Source organism: Symphalangus syndactylus, chromosome 17, assembly GCF_028878055.3.
Source record: "Symphalangus syndactylus isolate Jambi chromosome 17, NHGRI_mSymSyn1-v2.1_pri, whole genome shotgun sequence".
Taxonomy (NCBI): Eukaryota; Metazoa; Chordata; class Mammalia; order Primates; family Hylobatidae; genus Symphalangus; species Symphalangus syndactylus.
Genome location: NC_072439.2, coordinates 53,116,209 through 53,138,067, shown reverse-complemented (window position 1 = coordinate 53,138,067; position 21,859 = coordinate 53,116,209). Strand labels below are relative to the sequence as shown.

The 21,859-nt window shown below is 38.4% G+C and overlaps 2 protein-coding genes across 10 annotated transcripts in view; one reads left to right on the top strand and one right to left on the bottom strand.

Moving 5' to 3' along the window:
- MED12L (mediator complex subunit 12L) overlaps positions 1–21,859 on the bottom strand; it is a 344,195-nt gene that overhangs the window by 143,881 nt on the left and 178,455 nt on the right. The gene's annotated exons all lie outside the window — the stretch shown is intronic.
- Positions 13,905–21,859, top strand: part of P2RY14 (purinergic receptor P2Y14) — a 59,941-nt gene continuing 51,986 nt past the window's right edge. Inside the window, exon 1 of the mRNA XM_063620257.1 lies at positions 13,905–14,230. The gene's annotated coding sequence lies outside the window, so the exon portion shown is untranslated. The remainder of the gene's footprint in view (positions 14,231–21,859) is intronic.

Sequence of the window (21,859 nt, the reverse complement as noted above, 5' to 3'; positions counted from 1 at the left end):
AGCAAAACTCCATCAAAAAAAAAAAAAAGAAAAGGAGCAATATTGTAGCTGGGAAAATACCTTCAGTACAACATGTCCTATTCTCTTCATCCTCTGTTTCTACCACACCACAGCTCCCAGTCAATAATCTCAAAAATGATATTATCTACTTTCGTGTTTATATAAGCTATTAAATGTATGACCTCTTTAACAGCATCAACTGGCTCCATTCAGCACTCTGAAGTTTTAGCAAGTACTTCTCTATCCCATATCTCATTTAATCCTTTCATTCAGGCCTCAATTCTAAGAGGTCTTTAAAACATCTAAATCCCACTTTAACGTTTCTAAAATTAGACTGCTATATAGTTACTAGGCATGTTTAATGTGATGATAGCTTTATTTCTCCTACATGACATTATTAAATCAATGGAATATCTTCAAACATGGGCTAAAAATATAGAGATCATCCCTATTTTTTTAAAAGTCATATGACAAAAACCACCAATATCACACTGCTTATATTTCATACCAACTCCCCCGCTGTGGCATGAAAAATATTTATCCAGGCCAATGAAAAATGAATCATTTACATGAGCTAAATAACATCAATGGGAATAATGCATGATGTTAGTGTCAGAAGTTACATAATACTCTATTAATATTGAAGAAAATAATTACATTTGATTGCTTTTTCCAAACTGCCTTTTGGGAATAATCTAAAATTTGAAATCCAAAATTTCTTACTTAGGGCTTTTGGATTACATTCAATATTTCAGAATCCTTCCAGAAAGCAACAAATAGTGTATTTATTCTTCCTTTTACGCAGAAAAGAAACATATTCACAGAATTTCCAAAAGGAAATTTTCTATTCTTCATAAAACTGACATTCAGAGAAACTCATCTTGTACAAAATCTTTCAATGTGTGTGTTACTGACTGTTATATTAATTAAACCACTTCATAAATATTTTATCCTCAATTTGAAATAGTATGATAGTATTTTGTTTCTCAACCATAGTTTCAAGAGAATGGTGCCTAGGGCAATGCATAAATTTAAATACTCAAGTCAAAATTTTGTGTGTGTGCACGCATGCAAACAAAAGAGTACAGCTTAAACATAAAAAAAAGGAATGACCACCATGAGGAAATGTGATATACTAGGAAAAAAAAAAAAGGACAAAATAAAGCTTAGGAACCATTTAAATCTTATAAAGACTGCCTCCAGACTAAACACCACAAGAAGCCAATTATCAATAAATACTAAGCACATGCCATATAAAAAGATACTGTGCTCAGCATGATACATAAAAGAATCTCTGGATACCCCTAAATGACTTCTAAAATTAAGAACAAACATTTTCGATTTTCAACATAATACAAGTATCATAGTAGATGCAGAATTCAGCACACTCTCCAGTCCTCTAGCACCATCTAGTGGTAAAATTCACAAAACAGGTGAAGATAATTCAATTTTTGTCCTATATACAGCATTCCAATTCACAGTAACACAGCCTAGCATTTTGCTACAGTTTTCCTTTAAACATCCTTATTAATGCTAATGTATACATATGTGTATCCTGCAGCTGCCTAGTTCAATGTAATATGGAAATGCTTGACGAGAATAATTAATGCTGTCAAGAAGTTTTGTTACAGATGTAAAAAAAAAAAAACTAACAAGGCTGTAATAACATGAATTTCATGGGAAAATGCTACAAATACACTGTTCTTTCTAAATTAACTTACAGAAAAATTTTAAAAATGTATAATTTATAGTTTCAAAAGTACACAAAATTCAATCATCAGAATTGAACAGGGAGGAGTGAGACTATCAGTGTCAAATAAAATTTTCCATCAGTTTATCAAGAAACTCATAAGATTCATTTTCAATGCAACTTTCATTTTGAATACTCTTAAAGTTTTCTTATATGCCACAATGAAAGGAAATCATCTAAAATTATAAAAATGATTAAAAAAAAATGTCATCCTTAGAGACACACATCTCTTTTTCTCCTTAGCTGGAAACTCGAGATACAGAATTAAATTGTAAATTCCTTTTATTTCAGTTTAGGCAAACATTCTTAATAAAAGTAAACTGGCCAACCTCTCTTTGAATTATGTTAGCGTACGGTTGGAAGTGGTGGCTCATGCCTGTAATCCCAGCACTCTGGGAGGCCAAGGTGGGCGGATCACAAGGTCAGGAGTTCAAAACCATCCTGGCCAACATGGTGAAACCCCGTCTCTACTAAAAGAATACAAAAATTACCCAGGCCTGGTGGCATGCACCTGTAATCCCAGTTATTCAGGAGGCTGAAGCAGGAGAACTGCTCGAACCGGGGTGAACCCGGGAGGCAGAGGTTGCAGTGAGCCGAGATCACACCACTGCACTCCAGCCCGCGTGACACAGCAAGACTCTGTCTTAAAAAAAAAAAAAAAAAAAAAAAAAAAGAATTATGTTCGAGAAAATTCAGTGGTTGTAGTCTGGACAGACTCCCCAGAAACTCCTAGAATTGAACCATACATCTGATTTTAATCAGCCTATGAACAACAATCTGCAAATAGATACTAGGTTCCCCAGGGTCTCCAAGTCTAGGTATAGGTTTAAATGTTACATGCAAGACTTTCCAACATTCTGGACACATTTACATAAGTATCTATGCAGACAAACACATAGCATGTATAATTGAGGCTAACAAGTTTAGCATACAGAATGTAAATCAGCCCCTTAAGCCATGATAGTTTTTAAACAGTCTTAAAAAGCTATATCCAATGCTTAAGATGGTTACTGCTAGCCTAAAGCAAAATATCTTTCATAACATAGAAAGCCATCTGTCAATTACCCAACGATGAATTACCTCTATGTATTTTGCAAAAAACCTGAACATATCATATGTCTTTGAATAGTTCTTGACTTCTCAGTATATAACTTATAATACAGAGTGAATATCTTTTTCTATGCTTTATAGAATTGTCCTGTTCCTTTGCAAGTATGAGTTAACTTCCAACACTTTATCCTTTGTGCTTTCCACGTCATGAAATATTTCAAAAATTCCTTAATTGTGAAGTTTCTTGTCAGCCTCACTTACTCTGGGATATCTCATCCGTTCATTGTAGATGTTAACAACTTTGCCTTCACTAAGTTCATCTAACAGCATATTACAGAGGTTTAACCTTCCCCTGGTTAGCTATTTCTTTTGTAATTCCATATGCCTGTGATTCAAATTTCACTTCCTATATTATCACTTTTCATTTCTCTCCTGAACTTTCATTTTTGTTGGTATACTCTCTTTCAAATATCTCTTTTTGTAAAATGTCATGGAGTTTATTACTGGCAAACAAGGAGGCAACACAACTACACACTTTGCTGCCATCTGTGCATGAACTGAATACCAGATGTGCAGTGACCAATCTCCAACAGACTTTGAAAGAAGTGAGATGATCGGCCACTCCTGTATGTTATTTACATGACAATCTGTGAACTAGAGAGCTATCAATTAAGTTTGTACTTTATGCAACTACTTACAGTTAATATAATGTGGTAACTAAAATTTGGACTGTTGCTGGGAGACTGGTATTATTTAACTAAATCATGATAACTCAAATATATGTCAGAACTGTGAAATCAAGGACTGCCTGCCTGTAAGTGTATATGTAACCATAATCATAATTCAAAGGAAAAACAGAGAGAAAAATATATAGTGACATGTAATGTAACATGTAAATGCTTAGGCACAATGATTTGAAATAATGTCATTCATTTATTCAACATGAAGTGGTCAAATGCTTGGATCTATACATTTAATTATGTGAATTTTAACAGATACAAATATTTGTGACCCAAACATAACTTATATTATTACCATTAGTGATGTGGATCTCCAAAATAAATAATTCTTGACAAGATTCCAAATAAACTATTTAGTAGACAGTAGCTACATACTTGGAAAAATTAGGCTGCTGTATATTAAACCAGACAAAATATGTTTATATGTAAAACAGACTTAAATTATAAGCTCAGATATTGATGAACAAGTTTTTCACCCATGGGAAAGTTAATGGGTCACTCCTATCAGCAGCACGGGACAATTCTTCACTGTGTAAGAATTGTGCCTCATACTTTGCATGCTATAAAGCATTCATGGCCCCAGCCACTGAACATAGGGACAACAAGAAAAGATCCTGAAATCAACAAATACTCTCTGGGGCAGTAATGCCTACATTGAGAACCCTGATTTGGATTCCTGAGCCATTTGTGGAAAGAGAGAAGAATATGACCAAGGTTTCAAGCAATATAGAAACCCAGACCTCTAGATATCAGTAGGTACCAACCAAATTTGGGAAGGGATAGACTATTAATAAATAAAGGGTAAACTTTTTCTGGGCCGCTTCTATTAATCACAAAAATGGTAAAAAAGAAAGCAATGATTTCTATAAAGTTTATTAAAAAGCTTCAATAGATGCCTGCTTTGAAGTTTTGTACAAATGCCATTTGAAAGATAACTATAGATATATAGATATACTTCCCATAGAAACCCCTAAAGCGGCAAGTTAAAAATAGTGATAATGATCAAATCTTACATAGTGCTCGTCAGTCGCTGTCCTACATGCTTTACTTTTTAATAAACCTTTAAATCACCACAAGAACCTTATGTAGTAGATGTCCTATTACAGATGAAGAAACCAAGGCACACCTAGCTAGGAAGTGAAGTGATGGTGGCAGGTTTTGAAGCTCCGGGATCTGACTACAAAGTCCATGCTGTCACCAGGACTGCAACACTTTCTGTCTCCACCCCATCCAAGGAGGCCCCTTACCCTTGAACTCATTTAACAATACCATCATATACCCAGGCCCCTGAACTGAAAATCTGAGTGCCCTCTTTTCTTCATTCTCATTAACAACCTTTTACCAAATCCTGTCACTCCACCCCCAGAAATAGACAAGGCAGGTCTCTGCCCTGCCTGGCCTGGTACCCACTGTAGCTCAACCCCAGTGGTAGCATGTCTGGTCTCATGGATAAGAAAGGATTTTGGAGGTGGGCAGACCTGGATCCCACCTCTTAGTTTGTGCCATCTGAGAGAGGAAAAATAAATGCCATGATTTACAGTGATGGCAATACTACTTGAGGTCTTGATTTTTCTGCTCCTTGCCAGTCTTTTGCATACTCTTTTCTAGAACTTTTAACATTGACTGATTATTTTCTAATAATATTAAAATACCTAATGTCTACTGAGCACTCCCTACATACCTGCACCCGACTTGTATTAACCCATTTAATCCCCAAAACAAACCCATAAGGAAGTACTAGCATTGCCCCTAATTAGAGATGAAGAAGTAACTTTCTAAGGCTTGGGTTGAAGCTGGGAAGCCCTCTCAACTAAAGCCTGAAAAAACTGATTAATAAGCATAACAGACAACATCTAACTATGAGAACATTAGTTTAAGCCAGTTAATCAATCATACACTTTTTATCATTTTATTCCCTTATAATTATAAATTAGAATGGCTCGTGTAATTTATTGTCAAAACCAGGACACTTTTGAGAGTGAAAGTGTTACTTGCTGAGCTGGCACAGCAGGTTTCAACTGGGACTGTGTGGGCAAACAAGAATATATGCCCCTATGTTCACAATACACAGGAAAATATGTCTATGTTAGGCTAGCATTACCTAATAAAACAAGCAGCTTAAGGAAAAAGAACTCCATGAATCCAGCCGTTTCATCAATGAGAAGCTCCCCCTCCTGTGAAGCTTCTTCCATGGAGCTAACACAAACTGTGAACCCCTGGATGCTGGATTAGCAGCTATTCAACAAAAATCTCTCATGGATGCTTCCTAGGAGCATGGAGAACAGTTTTCTGAGTTAGTGCCTGTTGCTTGAAGTTTTTTGCTTAACACCACAAGAAGGAACACAGCCCATCCAATTTGAATATTTGCTTTTGCTTGCAGAAGAAATAAATAATCTAAATTCTAATTTATATTTTTTCTCTACTCCAAAGCAAAACTATCACAAATCTTTCCTAATACTATGGACTGGTAGGTACAAAATTTATGTTCTGTATTGATTTCAAGAGACCTTTAGAGACAGACACTATATTTGTCTTTCCAAGGCACTGGTCTCCCTGCAGACCACAACTAAATGAAAAGCTCATCAGGAGGTAGAGCCATGTGAGGGCACAGAGTACTCTAACTACAACAGCGGGATCACAGGAAGTCTATGATTCTCCTGAGAGAGGCTGATGATTGCAAAGCCCAATCAAGTAGAAGGTGGGCTCTGAATAAATCCTCCTATCATAAAACCACACACCATCATACAACTCACCTCTCTTAGTTCATTCCTGCTGCTGTAACAAAATACTTTAAACTGAGTAATTTATAAACAACAGAAATGTCTTGCTCACAGTACTGAAAGCTGGGAAGTCCAAGATCAAGGAGCCAACGGATTCCGTGTGAGGTGAGGACCTATTCCTCATGGATGGTGCCCTGTATCCTTACATGGCGGAAGGTCAAAGGGCCTCTTTTATACAATCACTGATCCCACTCACAAGGGCTCTACCCTCATGGCCTAGTCACCTCCCAAAGGCCCCACCTCTTAATACGAACACATTGGGGATTAGATTTCAACATGTTTTTTTCTTTTTTTTTTTTTTATTTCAATAGGTTTTTGGGGAACAGGTGGTGCTTGGTTACATGGAGAAGTTCTTTAGAGGTGATTTTTGAGATTTTGGTGCATCCAACACCCGAGCAGTGTACAATGTACCCAATGTGTAGTCTTTTATCCCTGGCTCCCCTCCCATCCTTTCCCGAGTCCCCAAAGTCCACTGTATTACTCTTTTTTTTTTTTTCTTTGAGACAGAGTCTCGCTCTGTCACCCAGGCTGGAGTGCAGTGGTGCGATCTCTGCTCACTGCAAGCTCCGCCTCCCGGGTTCACACCATTCTCCTCCTGCCTCGGCCTCCCGAGTAGCTGGGACTACAGGCACCTGCCACCACGCCCGGCTAATTTTTTGTATGTCTTAGTAGAGACGGGGTTTCACCGTGTTAGCCAGAATGGTCTTGATCTCCTGACCTCGTGATCCGCCTGCCTCGGCCTCCCAAAGTGCTGGGATTACAGGCGTGAGCCACCACGTCTGGCCAGTCCACTGTATTATTCTTATGCCTTTGTATCCTCATAGCTAAGCTCCCACTTGTAAGTGAGAACATATGCTTGGTTTTCCATTCCTGAGTTACTTCATTAAGAATAATGATGTCTAACTCCATCCAGGTTACTGCAAATGCCATTATTTTGTTTCTTTTTATCAACACATAAATATTAGAGAGACATAAACATTCAGACCATAGCACCACCTCATGACCACTAAGAACTAGACAAGGGTAACCAGCACAGCTGTTCCTTAAATGGCTCATTCAAAGACTAAATATAAAATTTTGGGCTGGGCACAGTGGCTCACGCCTTCAATCCCAGCACTTTGGGAGGCCAAAGTGGGTGGATCACCTGAGGTTGGGAGTTCGAGACCAGCCTGACCAACATAGAGAAACTCTGTCGCTACTAAAAATGCAAAATTAGCCAGGTGTGGTGGTGCATGCCTGAAATCCCAGCTACTTGGGAGGCTGAGGCAGGAGAATCGCTTGAACCCAGGAGGCGGAGGTTGTGGTGAGCTGAGATCACGCCACTGCACTCCAGCCTGGGCAACAAGGGTGAAAACTCTGTCTCAAAAAAAAAAAACAAACAAACCAACAACAAAAAAAAAAATTGGCCTCACTGATTCTTCATTCTGATTAAACTAACTGGTCCATACATAGTAGCCTAAGAATAACTGTTGTGCTCAAATTATTAATTATAAAGATATGCAGCTCTCTACAGCATTAATTGCCTAAAACCACAATTCTAGTCAGGCCACCAAGGAAATTAAATTACCAAGATAACCACATAATCCTCCCACAACCCAGAAATAAAAATAAGTGTGCTTAGCTAAAATCATTTGCTGGGCAGAGATGACTGACCTACATAATTTCAGGTGCGGCTTATTCTTTGGGTAGAAAACAAACAAACAAACAAAACTCTACATGTGATCACCCACAGCACTTCCTTTGATTTCAGTTAACCCTCAGTCAAGTTCCCTGAAAAGTCAACACCACAAATCTTTCCTTAAACTTACTGAGGCCATGCTCCTCCCACACATTGTGGCAGGATGACAAGCAGCACTGTTTATCAGAACAACTGTGGGAAAGTTTATCTGACAAAAACGAAGTATGTTCCTACATTCGTTAAGTTTCATTCCAGCTCACTCAGTGACTCCCCAAGGCCTGTTTTCCTAACTTGTTCTATCACTGTATTAAAAAGCTGGGCAGTTAGGGTACCGAGTAAATAAACTGTCTGATAAAGCAGCATGTCATCCTCTTAGTTACCTGTCCTAAGTTGAATCATTATGCAGGTCAGGGATTCAGACATCTACAAAACGGGTTCAAAAGAGTACAACTACAAGTGATTAGATGATTTAATACACTTGGGATAATATTATTTAAAATATTCATAGTCGGCCAGGCGCGATGGCTCACGCTTGTAATCCCAGCACTTTGGGAGGCCGAGGCGGGTGGATCACGAGGTCAGGAGATCGAGACCACGGTGAAAAGCCGTCTCTACTAAAAATACAAAAAAATTAGCTGGGCGTGGTGGCGGGCACCTGTAGTCCCAGCTACTCGGAGAGGCTGAGGCAGGAGAATGGCGTGAACCCGGGAGGCGGAGCTTGCAGTGAGCCGAGATTGCGCCACTGCACTCCAGCCTGGGCAACTGAGCGGGACTCCGTCTCAAAAAAAAAAAAAAAAAAAAAAATTCATAGTCATTGTTCTCAGATGATTTCCATTATCTAATTTATCTTTACTTGCAGAACCAGAGCACGGAGTTGGAGAATATTCTCTGTATTCCCCATATTTTGGTTACAGATATTCAATTAACAAATACTTCTGAGCACGTACTATGGTAGTGAACACCATGGGTACAAAACAAAGCCAGCAAGGACGGCCAGGCATGATACAGCCACACAGGCCACATGAGAAGAATAATGACAACACTGAGGTATTAGGGACATGTCCAAAGACGTGATGAGTCTTGCAAGCAAATGGGAACAAAAGGAAGATAATGAGAGATGACACATTTGTGAGACCTCAAGGTGAAAACGAAAATCCTTTCGTCTGCTTCCTCAGCATCTTTCCAAAAAAAATACTGAAAAGAGAAAATACACATACAAAAGTTTTTGTTTTTGTAACAAAGTTCTAAATTCTGATTCTCTGCTAACATCAACCGAGATTCAGTCCTTCTGATTTTCAAGATTTAAATCCAATCTAATGCTAGCAATCCAGAAAATCGGTTTGCACACTTCAACTAATTGGGATTAGACAATCAACCATGACTCAATGTTAGTACCCATACCAAAGTGAGGTTTTGTGAACTGCCTATAATATATGTACAAATTGAACCTATTATTTTTTTTTAAACTGTTACTTCTTTCAATCTACCAGAAGCGGGTGATATTGTACCAGGCATTTGTTTCTCCATTGTAATTCTCAGATGAAGGCAAGTGCACAATTGCCAATGAAGTCCCATGTCCTGTCATTCATTGGAAGAGGTTTAACAAAAAGACATTATTTTATAATGCAGTGACTTATATCACATTTTAATGATATAATTTCTGCCCCCTTTCTCCACTACTCTAAATCAACAAGCTGGTAGAACTGAATGCTTCACATAGAGAAACATAGAAAGGCATGTCTGCATTCAATGTTTTCCTATCAGATTACATTTTTTCAAAACACTTTTTCAATTATTTTACTACAAAGCTCAAAAACTTTACGGCACACTAAATTAGGAAGTCCTGAGCATGACATTTTGGATGCCCCACATTACGCGCTGCTCCACCTTTGCTGGTTTTCCTAACATTAAACCTTGGCTCACATCATTCTTTTAATACAGTACCAAGTTGAATTTCACCCCCATTCTACAAGTAAAAGAGCCATCCAACAAGAAGCATTTTGGATGCCAGTTCCTTCAGAGACCCTATAGAGGACGATTTCCAAATATGCTTTCTTTAAATATCCTTGTACACTGTACTTTCATAAAATGCTTACACCGGGCCTTTACCAAAATCCTCTGTATTCTTATGTCAACATCTTTCTCAACATCTGGTGAAATCTTTTTGGCAGCCATGCCCCCCAACACATATAAAACACATGCACAATTATAAATAACTTGCCAGAAAAAAAAAAAAAACATCTAAAAAAACTAAATTATATAACCCAGCAAATATCTGCTATGGTTAAAATAAATTCATTGAAAATGTTCATATTTATCTGAAAATCCATCAATAGGTACTGATTAAACAAATTATGGAATACTACAAAGCTATGAAAAAGAATAAGGTCTATACAGGGCTCACATGAACAAGTCTCCAAGGGAGCAAGCGGGGACGAGGCTGGGTGCGCTGGTGTCTTACTCACTATGCTCAATAAAGCAACCAGGGAGAGGCAGGGGAAGGGCAGTAACAATGAAGTTGTGTCCGTACTTAAAGAAAAATGATTTCAAAAGACTTATGGTAACAATTATGCATAGTTGAATTCTGGGGTAAGGAGCAAAATAGGACATTTATGGAATCAAGACGTAAGCCAGCCAGCTATTTATGTGCAGTTGATGACGGGCTGGATAGAAACTGACTGGAAACAGTTACAGACATATTTGGGGATTACGTGTGTTAAACTCATTCTATTTGTAGTATGAATACACAAGGGATGTTTATATATAACCAGTCCTATTACTAATAAGGCAGAGTCCTGCCTGGAAATGGTATTGGAGAATGTGTGAGCACGTAGGGTGGGCTAGGGGTGGTTGTCATATCAGGGGTATGTTGAGGGCTCTGAGAAAAAGATTAGTCAGGAGGAAATCACAGTACTTTAATCTTAGGATTCCACAAAAGGAAATGGGAATTCAGAACTATTTAGCACAAATCAAAACACCACAGATAAAAGGAAAATATTGACTATTTTAGATTTTGTTTTTTAAAAGATTCTTGCACACAAGGACCAGACCTTCTATTATTTTAATTATAATGTCGTTATTGGCTATGTTGTAATTATGCCTGGTCTCTAGTGTTGAAAAGAGTCATTACCTATGTTGCTAAAAGTCATAATAAAATATCTTTTTATTTTTTATTTATTTTTTTTGAGACGGAGTCTCACTCTGTTGCCTAGGGTGAAGTACAGTGCTGCGATCTCAGCTCACTGCAGCTTCCACCTCCTGGGTTCAAGTGATTCTCCTGCCTCAGCCTCCTGAGCAGCTGGGATCAGCTGGCGAACTCCACCACACCCAGCTAACTTTTTTTTGTTTTGTTTTTGTATTTTTGGTAGCGATAGGGTTTCACCATGTTGGTCAGGCTGGTCAGGAGCTCCTGACCTTGTGACCTGCCTGCCCCGGCCTCCCGAAGTGCTGAGATTACAGGCGTGAGCCACCACGCCCAGCCTAAAATATCTAATTTCAAAAACATATGAAGATAGAATAAATATTGTTTGTCAGGCTAAAATATTTTTTCAAACATTAATACTTACTTCCAATTCTAATAAAAGAAAATGTGTACAAGCTCAACTGTGATTTAAGCATATCCACAAAATGTCCAGCACAACCTAAAGACTACTTCAAAGTCCAGCCCTGCTACTTTCTAGCTTAAATAACTGTTAGTTAAATTTTCTGAGGCTCTATTTTCTTACTTGTAAAAAAAAAGAATAGTTACTTCTCCAAGGGTTGCCAGGTGTTTTGGCTGTGAAAGGATCTAGTAGGGACAGAGTACGCTTCAATCAAGTGTATGAGTATGTGCATTTGAGACAATCCAATCTTTCCAGATGAGCTTTCAAGTGTCTGGCTGTCTGTCCCCTCCCCACCCCTCACTATCCTTGTCCTGCTACGTGCCAATAAAACCACAGAACAGAGGTCACAAGCTGACTGCTCACAAGCCCAATACAGTGCACAGTCAGGTTTCGTTTTAGCCCACAGGGTATCAGGTCTACACTGGTTTGTAAGGTATTCGATTTAGACACCAACAAATGAAATCAGAGGAGACACATAAAGGCAGTAGCAGTGCACAGGCTCCAGGCTCTGCCCAGCTCCAGCGACCTGATGTAACATCTCCATGCCTCAGTTTCCTTGTCTATTAAGAAAAAGGTGGGGAAGAAGTAGTAGACAGACCTACTTTACTCATGGGGTCATTGTGAGTAATCAAGTTAAAACAGACAGAGTGTTTAGAACAGTACATGCAAATCAGCGTTTAATGTTCTGAAGACACTGGCTCATCCCAAGATGAGGCCCATGACTCTGGCAAGCTTCCAGACACAACTGATCCCTGGGTGGGCCCTTTAGCTCTCCATTTCTCCATAATCCCTCTATTCCCAAGTGTCTTACATAGAGTCCAACCCATTTGTACCACCTGCCATGAGGGGACCACCTGAAAGGCTATCCTTTTGGCCTTGGACTTTGCAACTCCTGGCATTAAGAGGAAAGCAAGCAGCTCCAGTCAAAGAAATTACCAGGTTCTCCCCAGTCATACTCAATAACATGTATGTGGAACACCCCACGGGGAAGTCAAGAAGCACAAAAGGGACCTGGAACAATTAATGGGTGTTTTTGAGATGGTCAGAGTAAACAGCATCTCCTGCAATAAATCAGGGAAGTCTTAAGAGTTGCAGCTTAGAGATACTGTTCATCCAAATCATCCATTTAATCAGCAAAATGTTTACATCTGGAGGACTCTGCAATGCACCCTGGTAATAACCAGGCTCTAGCAGCAACTCCTAACCTCCACTTGTCCTTAAGTTTATTTACCCACCAGATGTCACTGCAGCTGAAGCTAACAAGCCTCTCTATGCACATCAGTATTCTTAGCCCCTCAATCAAAGCATCAGTGAGGACTATTGGGGCCCTCGGGGGGTCTGAAGAAGAGTCCCTCTGGCAGGGAGAAATGGGGAACTTCTCTAAACAAGCTCTGTGTCTTACAGGTCTTTGCCAAGGATCAATAGTGACTAGTAAGTCTGTGAGACAGAAAGTAAGAAAATACTCTTCATGAGGGAAATAACTGTTTGGGTATGTGTTAGCCACTACTCCATCTCCAACGTCCATAACACTGCCTCCTACATAGCAAGTACATATAAAGCAACTAGAATAGTAACTGGCATGTCATAAGCCAGTTATAATTATTATAACTGTAAATGTATAGTTACGTTTTTAAGGCAAGCTTAACTTCACTAGTTGTTACCCATAATTTGGCAATGGAACAGCCTAAGTAAATACACTTAAAATGCAGGAGCCTTATAAAGTAAGCTTTTCACTCCCTTGTCTTCTTTCTTTCTGGTTCTGAGTTACACACTTTGAAGAGGACTTTGTAGCCATCTTCTGAGAACTTCCAAATCTAATGGCACTAATAGTCAATGGGACAGACAGTGGAGCACTGCAGGACATCACCAATTATATTACAGAGCCTGAAAGGAACTAAAAATATGAAGACTTTCAAAATAGTAACACAGCACAAACACCAAAATGTTAACACACGAGGAGTTTATCTGAAGTCCTACTTGTGATCTATTTATCAGTAATGTTCAAATATGGGAAAATTCATGTGGGAAAAATGACAATGCAACACCTCTTATCTAGAATATGTCGACATTGGTGTCAAAATACTTCTTTATTCTGTTAATTTCGCATTTCCAGGTAGCTCCAACTACCCATCTCTGCATGTTATACTGTGAAGCTGCTGACAATTTTCTCTGAGGGTGCTTCAGAAAGAATCATATCTTACACATCAGTTCTCCACCTCATACCACATGTTGAATTTGACAATGGCAAAGGTTAGAAAAGAAAACAGGTTGTTGCCTGGCTGTGCATCAGATGATGTAGGGATGTTGGGAAAAGGAGGAGGAGAAATAAAAACGCAGGACTGTTTTTGCATTACTGGAGGAAAGGAACTAGCTCAGAAGTCAGCCTGACACCCACAGAGATTAAAACGTCTCTTCCTTCCTCTTTGTTTCCACATCCCAGTCTTCAATAAATTCTATCTGACAACAGCAGCAGAGGGACCCACTATCTTGTGGTTTCTGTCAAGTTCCTGATTTTCATCCATAGTTGAAGATGAGCAAGAACTCTGTAACAGTGTTACCTTGGAGCCTACATTGAGAGGTATTTCAAAATGAGTGAAGCGTGACTCTAACAGATGAAGGCCTAGACGCAGGTAAGAAAACAGCTTTTCCATGAAACGACTTGCGTGTATGTGAATGGTACATGGGAACAGAAAAGATTTCTGAGCTGGGCAGCAACAAAGCTGAGGAACGCTGAACCATTGCCACTCACATTTTTCTCAGTAGGTTATTTTTTGTTTGACAACTATAATTGGCATATTAATATATTTCCCCATGCTAACATGGGGATCCAATACTGAAATATTATCGTTTATGATTTAGGATTTCCAGTCGTGGCTGTCAAAATATATCTGTGATGAAGAGATATCAAAGAAAATGTTTAAAAGGTATTCATCCAGGACAAACATTTCAAAAGCTCGTAAATGTGTATTAAAATTGCTTCTCAAAACTACAAAATCGATTAGCATAATACTTAGGTCAGTATGTTTTTGTTTGCAATTGCATATGTGTACAGATATACAGTTGCATTTACTTGTAAATACACATATAGGTAAAAATTTTTATCTTTGTCATTATTAGGATAAGTTAACCCCATTAACACCTACTAAAATAAAATGGCTTTAAATTGTAAATCACAAAAATATCTGTCCCATGCATAGCAAATATTTGAGTTCATATGCTACTTATTTATAGTCTATGACTAATCAACTAAATTACTTACAGTTCTTTAAACATTATAAATTAAATTACATTCAGGAGAATTAGCACAGACCCACAATGTCAGCTTATTCAACCAAGCCCATGCAATCCATCTTGTCTACACATATTTTTGTTAACCAAGGACAATCAATCCTACAGAGAAAATGAATCAAAGATCACGCTAGTAAAAAAATAGTTAGCATATTCATCTTTCTAAAACATACAAACTTGATAATCAGTTTTAGCACTAAAAAAAACCTAGCCATTAAGTTAAAAAGAAAACAATGCACTCAGAAAATACCAAAATGGCATATTTTATGATTTGTAAATATGCAATGAATTTTATATTTCGATAAAATTTATGAACACTATATATACAAACATGCATACAATTGTGTGCACACAATTAACACACTGGTATATATGAATGAACTCTATATTGCCATGTCTGGGAAAAAAAAGAAAAACAAGGAGGCCAGGCATGGTGGCTCACACCTGTAATCCCAGCACTTTGTGAGGCCAAGGTGAGTGGATCATTTGAGGTCAGGAGTTCAAGACCAGCCTGGCCAACATGGTGAAACCCCTATCTCCACTAAAAATACAAAAATTAGCCGGGCAGTAGTGGTGCATGCCTGTAATCCCAGCTACTCAGGAGGCTGAGGCAGGAGAATCGCTTGAGCCTGGGAGGCAGAGGTTGTGGTGAGCTGAGATCGGGCCACTGCACTCCAGTCTGGGTGAGAGAGTGAGACCCTATCTCAAAAAAAAAAAAAAAAAAAAAAAAAAAAAAAAAAAAAACAGTGGGGAGATTCCAAGGTACTCAAAGCATGAAGACACAGGGGAAGTGGGCAGGGTGCAGAGAAGGAAGTATAATTTCCTAAAGTGTTACGGTGCCCACTTCACAGTTGAAGCAGGTACAGAGGGTGTGACTATCCTGAGCAAGGCCACCTATGATGCTTCTAAAGTGCTGAACAGAAGAAGAATACTGTTCCCTAGAAGAACGTTCACTCTATAAAGTGCTTCTGAGTGAATTTAGATGTTGAGGCTTCCCTAAGCCTAAGGCTCTAAGAACTCAGAAGTCATCAGGTTTATTCCATTTGGCTCCAGGATTTCCTTAGAAGTTAGGTCCGTCACAAGTGAGCTGTTTCAGCCTCCCAGTGTGAGTAGTCTCTAGAATACCAAAAACAGACCAGTCCAGGAGGTAGGTTGACACCAACACAAGCATATTCTGCCATCGTCATGAGCATCCTCACCTGCAGAAGGCTGTCTAGTGGAGGATGATGGACAATAAGGAGACTTTCCTTTAACTGAAAATTATATTAGTACAAGAGTGCCAAGTTTGTTTGGGTAGAGCAGTGGATCTCAAAGTGTAGATACTAGACCAGCTGAATCAACATTACCAGTGAGCTTGTTAGACATGCAAATTATTGACCCCAAACCTACAGAATCAGAAACAATGGGGGTGGAACCCAGCAATCTCTTTTAACAAGCCCTCCAGGTAATTCTGTTGCACATTCAGTTTTGGGTGACCCCATGTCCTGGGACAGCTCCAGTTTTCACCTGTTGTCTGGGCATAATTGGAAATAGTGCCTCCTTTCTATCTCAAAAGTGTCCTTGACTGTATAATAAATTAATTATGATCATCAATATGATCACCCTGCCAGTTCACACTGGATGCTAAGAAGGCATTTCATTGGTCAGATGCTGTCTACTACTTGGGATTTCAAATTAGCTTCAAGTCTGGTGCTACACCCATAGCCTCCCCACCATCACCCCGCAATACTAAAGATGCATAGCCTCCTAAAAGTCTGAGCAGCAAAGCTAGATAAATCAACTTCAGTACAAATATCCTATCTTGATGAGAAAAAATACATACAACCAAACTATGTAAAATCTATTTTAAATCCCCAGCTTCCTAAGTAGCATGAGAATCAGGTCTCCAAAACCCTCTTTACTAAATTTTCTGGTTCTTCTTTACAGGGAATTTTCTTTTCCTCCCTAGCACCCTTGAAAAGGATAAATCTGTAATTAATGAATGCTATTTTTATAGTAATCATTTGGTTACATTAATTCACTGAAACACCAAGTTTACCACAGCAAAGCTTCTCAATCCACCTGTTCTTTAAAGTCAAAGTGAAATACTGGTCATATGCTTTTAGATCTGATTAGATTCCTTTGAAATTTTTGCCTTTACTCGGTATAAATTAAATTGCTAGCTTTTTATTTTTCACTGAAACCTCCCATCTGTTATTTTTGAAAAGCATCAAAGGCCTTAGATATCATGTTCTGACCCCTCATCATTCAAATAAGAGAACAGCCAGGGACAGGTGCTGGCTTTTACCCAATTATATGACATCTGCTGTTCAGGTTAAGATATCACAGAAAAGAGGAAAAGATCAGTTAGTCGGCCTTCTGAGGTTGGCCCAAAGCGATCTGTACACTTGTGGTGTGATCACTTAGAAAAAAAATCTGATCCTCGAAACCTTCCAGGATCATACACACACACTTATTTTCATCACATCACTCAGAGCCTCTAGACTCTAGGAGCCATTTATACCAAGCAGATGGGAAATGTGCCACCTTCTATAGTGGGAGAGATACCTGGCTGGAAAGAACTCACCTGTTGCTGATGCAATCTTCCCAGTGAGTCCAGCCCTAAGGTCAAAGGTTGGTAGGAGAGTTCATACAAGGCTTCATCTAAGAATATTTCCATCCTGCTACAGATGATGAATGAAATCCCCTTCTCATTCTAGGGATATTTCAGCCATTTGCTCATTCAACACTTATTCCTTACATGAGGCAGCCAGCATTCTAGGATGGGAGGGATGGTGTGATGAAAAAGTTCTGAGCCTCTGGTGGCTTACATTCTAACAGACATATCCACAAACCTTAACATCATCACTCCTAGGAATTGATAGTCATTCAATTATGACAACAATCTTTGGGCATATTATAACTTATAAGATTACATTTTTATTTCCTTAATGGGGATTTGGAGACGATTCTAATCTCATCAGAAGTCATTTACCGACTAGATCCAAATCCCTAACCTTAATCCAGCTGGGAGCTGATAGCCCTGCATGTACAGATGACAAAAACAGAATATGAAAAATGATACTTAGTTCAGTTAAATGTCCTAGGAGGTGGCCTTTAGTGTTGAATTTTCTTTCTCTCCTGGCCCCCAAAACTGCCTACCTATGTTTCTGCACAAGGATTTCACTGCCCCTTTCCCCACTATAAATATGCCTATAAGCACTACCTTTACAGAAGTGAAAAAAGGAAGAGGGAGGATATGGTCTGAGATAAAAAGAAAACCTAAGATGTCAGACCAGCTGTCCCTGTTATCACTGAGTTTGATACACAGCAGCCGTCCTTATAACTGATACCACTGAGGCAAGTTAGTTAAGGAAAAATACAGGTTAACCAAAATAACAGGTTAAGTAGGAATTATTTTTAGAAAGCTTAAATACATTATTTTCATTTGAAATACAAAGTGCACATTCATTGCTTAATCTTTTGGTTTTGTGGCAGCGAGGCCTTTTTTCTCAGTATGGGTTGGTTCATTAGATATCTGCACCAATTTTCTTTCATGAGCCACGACTTTAGCACACTGCCAGTCAAATCCAGTTTCTCAGTTTAGTTCAAGTAGTGTGAGAACTTTAAAATGCTTTAGAAGCCACATGATTTAAAAAATCCAGACCCAGTCCTAGACTTTAAAGTCCCTCAAAAGAACAGACTCTGTCTTAGCCTCATAACACCATGAAGTTTTCAATAAATGTTGTATGAATGGACAAAAATGATGGTCTTAAATATGATTTGAAAACAACAGTCTGCATCACCAATTTTTATTTAAATCCACTCCTACCCCAACTAAGAAATCTAAAAAATCCAGACCCAGTCCTACACTTTAAAGTCCCTCAAAAGAACAGACTCTGTCTTAGCCTTATAACACAGTGACGTTTTCAATAAATGCTATATGCATGGACAAAAATGAGGGTCTTAAATATGATTTGGAAACAACAGTCCGCATCACCAATTTTTATTTAAATCCACTCCTACCCCAATTAAGAAATGGTATATGCCTTGTTCTAAGGAAGACAACCAATCCCTATGTGTACAATGCCAAGTAGTATAGCATAATAATGAAAAGTGTGCATTCTAGAATGAGACTTTTTGGCTTCAAATCTTGACTCCACCACTTATTCTAATAGAACCTTAATAAAGTCACTTAACAACTCTATGGCTCATTTTCCTTACTGAGTTATGGAGACTAAATGAGTTATATACATAAATTACCCAGAACAGTAATTGGCATTAGAACACAATCAGGCCAGGCACGGTGGCTCATGCCTGTAATCCCAGCACTTTGGGAGGCCGAGGCGGGCGGATCACAAGGTCAGAAGTTTGAGACCAGCCTGGCCAACATGGTGAAACTCCGTTTCTACTAAAAAAAAAAAAAAAAAAAAATACAAAAATTAGCCGGGCATGGTGGTGGGTGCCTGTAATCCCAGCTACTCAGGAGGCTGAGGCAGGACAATTGCTTGAACCCGGGAGGCAGAGATTGCAGTGAGCTGAGATCGCACCACTGCACCACAGCCTGAGTGACAGAGCAAGATTCCATCTAAAAAAAAACAAACACAATCAATGTTTATTGCTGTCATTGCCGGCATCATCTTCTTTCCCAGTAACATAGTGTGGTGCTCTGATGACTATAAGAACAATGGAAGCCAAAGAGATATACAGGTTGAATATTCCTTGATCAAACTGCTTTGGACCAGGAGTGTTTCAGATTTCAGATTTTTTCAGATTTTGGAACATTTGCATTACACTTAGCAGATGAGAATCCCTAATCTGAAATGCTCCAATGAACATTTCTTTTGAGAGTAATGTCAGCCTTCAAAAAGTTTTGGATATTGAAGCACTTCGGACTTCAGATTTTGAGATTAGGGATACTCAACTTGTATTCAAAATTCCAGTGTGTTCCTTAACCTCTCCCTGCTCAGTTGACTCATCTGTAGAAAACAGAACAAAACCACCTAGAAGAATGGCTGTAAGAGTTATCATGCCTGGTACATAGTTGAGAGTCAAAACCTTAAAGCCATTAACACTCATACAAGGAAGAGAATCTACAACTCCACACTTCAATCCATATCCACAGATGTCCCCACCTCCTGCACGTCTGTCAACCTCTACCCACCAAATCTTAACCAGGATTTCGTTGCGTACTCAATATATTACTTGGGGCAGAGGACAAACAACCTTTCCCGAGTATGCACTTTGTAAGAAGATACACACTGAAAAACAGGATATAATCTAGGAAAAATTAAATGGTGCTTTTAATTTATAAGTTAAAAAATGGGAATTTGGGAGGAGGAAATACCACTGTGTGCTGGTGCACCTGGAGAACAGAAGGAGCAGAATTAAGATGAGTCTTGAAAGAGGGACATGATACATATATATGAGAAATGATACACTGATAACTATGGGAATGATACACTGAGTAGAAAAACAACTTCAATTTATGTTTATTGGCCCAAAAACATGTCCTGTTTTATTTTTATCTTGACCTCTTGACTTGAGAAACCTTGACCCTATTTGAGAAATCTTCTCCCCAAGTCCTAAAAACATTTACCTCTTTGCATCTTCAAAACACAGCACAAACCATCTATTGTCCAGAAAGCCTTTTCTGTTTATCCTGCCTTTTCCTGCAAGCTCATGTGGTACACACTGTCACTTCTGCCCTCTTTCAAGCATCCTATACCATTTACACACACATTACAATCTGCTCTGTGTATGCTCAACATCCGTATTGCTTCAAGAGCAAGTTTTGTGCCTTTGACTTTTTCCCCTAATTTATATTGGGGTATAAACCACATACAATAAATGAAAATTAGATTTTAAGTGTACAGTTCAATGAGGTTTGACACCATATAATCACCACCCCAATTAAGATAAATAGTATTTCCAACACAAAAATTTCATCATTCTCTTTTCTAGGCACAGCCATCTACATTCCTAATTTCTCTCATTAGAGCTTAGTTCTACCAGTATTAGAACTACACTGAAATGGAATCACAAGGTACATAGTCGTTTGTGTCTGACTTGTTTTGCTCAACATGTTTTGAGATTTAACTTGTTTTGCTCAGCATGTTTTGAGATTTATCTATATTGTTGGCCCGTATCATCCTCCGGATCACCACATGGTATTCTATGAGTATACCACAATTTGTTTACCCATTTTAATCTGTTGATAAGCATTTGGGTTGTTCCCAACTTTTGGCTATTGTGAAAAAAGTTGCTATGAATATTCTAATATAAGTCTTTCTATGGACGTACACTTTCATTTCTCCTGGGTAAACCCCTAGGATTGAAATTACTAGGTCACAAGGAAGCAACATGTTTAACTTGATAAGAAGTGACCCGTTATTCAAAGTAGATTTACTATTTTACACTATAACCAAAAATATATCAAAGTATCAATTATTCTATTTCCTCGTCAATTCTTAACATTGTCAAGTTTTTTTTCCATTCTAATGGGTGAAAGTACTACCTTATTGTTACTTTAATTTGTATTTCCCTGTTGACAAGTGAGGCTGAGAATCTTTTCATGTGCTCCTTGACCAAACAGCTTCCTTTGTGAATTATTTGTTCACGTCTTTTCAGCATTTTTTTTAAGAAACTGAGTTTGTCTTTTTATTATAGAGTAATGAAAATTATTCAAATAGTCTGAGCCTTTAACAGAGATATTTTTGTGAATATTTACTCCCCAATCTATGGCTTGCCCTCACTTTCTTAACGGTGTCTACAAAAAAAACGAAAGTTGTAAATTTGGGGATTTTTTTTTTTTTTTTTTTTTTTTTGGTTTTTGGGTATGTGTACACATTTAGTTTTATTCTAACAAAGCAACTTGTACACTTTTAACATTTAAAACTCAGTGTCATCTTTCCTTTCCAGTGAAATAAAAAGAAAATTTTAAAATAGACAGGTACAAAAGTACAATAGAGAATGTGAATTCTAAATAATAT